General features: G+C 40.7%; 1 long non-coding RNA gene across 1 annotated transcript; it reads right to left on the reverse strand.

The window, feature by feature from the left end:
* Window positions 1-3893: 3893 nt before the first annotated feature.
* Window positions 3894-4495, reverse strand: LOC147857492 (uncharacterized). Its single transcript, XR_015530439.1, has 2 exons — window positions 4275-4495; window positions 3894-4176 (listed from the first exon to the last, which is right to left on the reverse strand). It is a non-coding gene; the product is annotated as an uncharacterized LOC147857492 (long non-coding RNA).
* Between the last annotated feature and the right edge of the window lie 697 nt (window positions 4496-5192).

Genomic DNA, 5192 nt, shown 5'->3' on the forward strand with positions numbered 1-5192 from the left:
ACAGTTACATTCGGCGGATGCCAATACTATGTGGCCTTCATCAATGACTTCTCCAGGCACACCTAGATCTATGTCATGCGGCAAAAGAGCGAAGTCTTCAGACACTTCTAAAAATTTCAAAATGAAGTCGAGAAAGCCACAGGCCGACATGTACAATGTCTTCGGTCAGATGGAGGAAAAGAGTACTTCTCCGGTCACGAATTTATGACGTATATCTGAAAGGAAGGAATCAGACGAGAATTCACGTGCCAATACACACCTTAGCAAAATGGTGTAGCCGAACGAAAGAATTGGCACATAGTAGAGGTCGCACGAGCAATGATGAACGAAAACAATATATAGAAATCGTATTAGGAAAAAGCGGCTAACACGGCCACATACCTCATGAATTGGTGTATGACATCAAGTGTGCACGAATTTACTCCGCATGAGAAATTTTTCGGAAAGAAGCCGGATCTATCAGATGTTCGGATATTCGGCTCCCTTGCATACATGCACATCCCCGACAAGAAGTGACAAAAGATCGACCCGAAGTCAGAGAAATGTATCCTCGTAAGATACTCACTGGAGCAAAAGCGGTACAAGTGCTATAATCCCTCGACTCGAAAAGCTCGAGTAAGTTGAGAGGTCATTTTCGACGAGTCTACATCCTAGTATCACCAGAGACAACTTCGACTCTTATTCCGCTCGACCCGGAATCCGCCGAAATAGAGATAGAAGCCGAAGATCGGCTCACACGCATGTTCGAAGAAAGCCCAACTACGACAAGGCTTGGTGGGCCATAAGAGCCTCCGAGCGATCAAAGTACATCTCGGCCAAGTCTGAAGCTGGACAAAGGGAAGGCGAAAATGCTAGAGTATGAAGACGATCACTTCAACAACAACGAATCGACTCACTCCCTCGATAGTGAGTTCAAAGGCCTTGACATCCGGACAAATGGAGCAAAGAAAACCTTAGTATCCGCAAACGAGAAGCTCCGCCGATCCACCCGTGAAAAGAACCCCGTAAGACAATTCGGCTACAATGAGTATATGGCATACCATTACGCCTTTATGATGAAGGTGGCAATAGGGGAAGAAGGGGAGTTGCTCCTCATACTTGTAAAATCCGAAGGTGAAGGAAAGCTTCAAGTGGGAAAGACCTTCACCTACAGCAAATAAAGAACGTTGAATATGAGGACAATGACTCATCAAACCTGATGTTCGATGTTGATAGCTCAGTGGGGTTGCACAGAGTCCGGATTGATGAAGGCAATTTTATAACAGACTCCTGTCACCCCAAAGCCTTGAAAAAATATGTTCAAACCAAGAACAACTTAATTGTCACTTTGCGCTTGTACATTAAAGGAGAACTCATGGTCGCGCAACCAAGCACCCCAGTAAAGACTACCCGAAAAGAAAAATCAGAACACAAGAAGTACAAGAAAAGGCAGTAATCTGAAGAGGACGAGCTTGGAGTACTCGAGTTCATCGAAGATGAGGAGGAAGATACATAACTCGAAGTAATTCCTCCACGTGGCCAGATTGCCTCGGGAATCCTCACCTCCGAACAAAATCGGATTCGAGAAAATATTGTAAAGACAAAGCTTGTTCGTAAGGGACAACTGTTTCATTTACCAATTTGTTCTATTCAAAGGCAAACAATTGATCTAGAAACAGAACGACGAGCTCTAGAGATAAGAGATCCGCATTCAGTGCATGTGTAGAATTTTGAAAAGCAAAATGAAATCAATCCACATGCTACTATTGTGCCACTCTTAGTAATGGTAGACCCGGATCAATGCACAATTGTAGTAGACTTCAAATACAATTCGGCAGATGATTACACATACTACATAATTGGAGGATCCTACTCTATTGAAGCCCGACGTCAACTTGTCAAGGAGTATCCTCTTACCCCCTTCTTCAAATATGTGGAATGTAAAGTGTATGTTGGACTTACAATGAAGAAGCCAAGTTGCTAGCCCGGGGCCACAATAATGATAATGACTATAGACAAAAGATGTCATGTATAGAGCACATCAGGTTCTTTCATCACGAGGACCTTGAAGCTTTGCAAAAATTTGGTCCTAGACTGCATCCCGGACTGCAACGACAATGTCTGCTTGAAGTGGGGATAGCAGTTGACGAAAGCACAAAGTCTGAAGGCTTGAGAAAGTACGACTCATGGTTTCAACTTGCTTTCAGAACAGGGGAGGTGCGGGACCTCCAAGATCGAATATTCAGTATATGGGAGCGAAAAATAAATAAAGGGTCAACGATTAAAGAAGGTTAAGTTGGACTCTCAAGTGGAGATGAAGTCTAAGTAACGTAAAAGTGACTTGGTGATAGAGGAACTAGCCGAGGACATGAAGTTGCTTCCTTGGCGGTCATTGCAAGGGATAAAAGATGACAGATATGATGAAAACGTTCTCCTTGCCTACGTGGGAAGAAGTGGAGCAGTCTTGCCCAAAAACATCATCGTACAAGGCTCTTGAATTTAGAGAATGGGTATGTGTGTTTAATATCTTCTATAGTTGATATTAGGATAATGCGCCTTTTCTTATATAGCTTATAATTGCAGAAACCACCTCGCTCCAAAAAGTTGGGTGATAGGAGCAAAATACGAAAAGCAAATGACGAAAGGAAAGGAACTAGAGGTGCCCAAAGACTCGGACACACTAAAAAGTTTTTACACAAGGTTGATCCTTTCTGACAACTGTATTATAGTGTATATAATGGTGATGTGCGTAATATGCTTGACATACTACCCAAGAGGCATTATACATTGCTCGTCGCGGACATAACATATGGATTTTGAATACATGTTATAAAAAGTATACTGACAATTGATCCCCATTTAAATGTGTAGGTGGTGTATTGAGGTTCACTCCAATTTTTAACTAATGTTGGTGAACTTGGTTTGTTGATCTAGTGATAGTTCCTTGACATGATAAAAAGAATAATCTCAATAACAACCTTATTTGGTTAACTAGTAACAAGTGGATTGTGAAATCTAAAATGCAATTACCAGGTCACCATCATGGGAGAATTAGACCTCTCACGATTAATACTTTTAATCTAATTCTTAGCCATAAGCCAAATGTATAAAAGAAACATGGTCATATCGTAATTTGTAGGATATTGTCTTTTATTAGGTAGCAATAGCTGATGCTTAGTGACTTTCAATGTGAAAGGCCAAAAGCTCTCATGCAAAAAAGGCCTTTGGGTGCCCCAACTTTGGGGCTATTCCTAGACGTAGTTTTTCTGGCACTCTAATTCATTGAGATATACATATTTTTCACTGGACAATTATTTGTGTAATTAAAACATTTAAAATGTTTCTTATTAGGTAAATATCTGCTTAATTAAGACAGAATGTTTTGAAATTGGTGGTCATTAAGTGTGTGCTAGTTTTAGTTTTAATTTAGCTTAAGAAGCCTTTGAAGCTTCCATGATTGGATGGAGTGGAGATGCAAGTGATTTTATGCGTTGAAGTATGATGTCCCTGAACCCATTGGTTAGCCTAGTGTGAGAATGGTGACCCCTTGGAGTTTGATAGTGACCCTGTAAGTGTTGGCCTCTTCAATGGAAATGGATCGAATTATATTTTCGAAATCTTCCCTAAAATCAAGTAATTGCAAAAAAAGTGTGAAAGTAAATATAAGTGGATGCAAATCAATAGCACTCATGAAGTCAATCTCAGAGTATAGATTGTACCAATCATAAAAACTAAACCTTAAATCATATATAGTTATTCCAAATCGAAATACGAATGATAAGTAAAGAATCGATTTGGTATTTCCCTTTTATATTGAAAGGAAGGAGTCACTGCTAGCAGGGAATAGAATCCAAGGAAAAATCATGGAACTCAAAGCTCCCTTGATCTTTCAATTGACTGAAAAGAGGGGATTTTGTTTCAGACATGCACAAATGCTTGCATTATGTCAATGTTGTTGTCAATGACGCAAGAAATCGGACTTTCTAACCATGAAGCCTCATAATTTGTCATCATCTCTGCAACCTCAGAATTGTTAGATGTTAGCCATTGATCCGGAACCTGCAGATTTACTGTGTCGTGATATAATGAGCTGCTGCTACAAAGATTTCTTCTTGCTGCATCATGAACTATGCTCGCCGCGGATTGGCTGCTTCTAGATCTCACGCTATCCAACGATTGGCTGCCTTTCTTTATGTCCTGGATAATCCACAAAATAAAACCCCTTGCCTTAATTATTAATTTCATATAAAAGAATCCAATTGGAGTAGTAGATCATCAGAACAAGGGTACCTCACCATGTGTCTTAGGGCCATGTCCAGTGGCCTCCCGGACAAAGTCTTGCTACCTATGAATCCATCTGACTGCCCTTGTTTCTGGACTTGCACAGGAGAGACGGGTAAGATGATTAAAGATTGCTTCTCCGGTCTATGATGATGATGATGATGATGATGATGATGGATTTCTAGGATACTGCGTGATGACAGATTTCCATTTGGACTGCTTCGTCCATTTCTTACATTCAATTTCCTGCTAGGGTTTGAGTTGGAAATGATTTTACGTTGGTCTCCAGCAACAACGAGTGAACTCGATAACCAGCAACAACGAGTGAACTCGATAACCTGCTGAAACGAGTAAATTGGTGGGCACCACCATCTGCTTGATCTGCAGGCCGTGCTAATGTTGCACTTGAAAGAGTTTCACTCCGATTCGAAATCAAAAATTGAACTTAGACGCAACAGGAAATAAGAAAGAACACACACTTTACGTGGAAAACCCTGATTTAGGGAAAAACCACGGAACAGAGCTTTCACTATGAGAAATGACAGAATACAATCACAGAACAATGAAACCTGATTTGGTATGAGCATGTACTGAAACCACGATTTCAGTCAAGCTCTTCAAACTCTAGCACGCAAGTGACTGTTCCTTCCGAAGCTTCAGAAGCTTCTCTGTCTTTTTCTCTTTTGCTTCACACTTCTTTTCTTCTTACTTAGCTTCTGAGTACGTATACTCTTACACAGCCACTACTGTGCAGAAAACCAGTCGTTCTCAGATTTTTTACCACACACACACTACTCGTTTTTCTCTCATATATCTATATCTCACACCCTCACATTCGCTATGTAGGTTTTCCCCTTTTCTCACTATTTCACTCTTAGTGAGTTATCCCACATACAGGCGCACTACCAGGCCTGTCAGCATATATATACTAA

This window comes from Azolla caroliniana, unplaced genomic scaffold, assembly GCF_043228905.1.
Source record: "Azolla caroliniana isolate FFs.n. ecotype wild unplaced genomic scaffold, voAzoCaro1.0.p SCAF_11, whole genome shotgun sequence".
Lineage (NCBI taxonomy): Eukaryota > Viridiplantae > Streptophyta > Polypodiopsida > Salviniales > Salviniaceae > Azolla > Azolla caroliniana.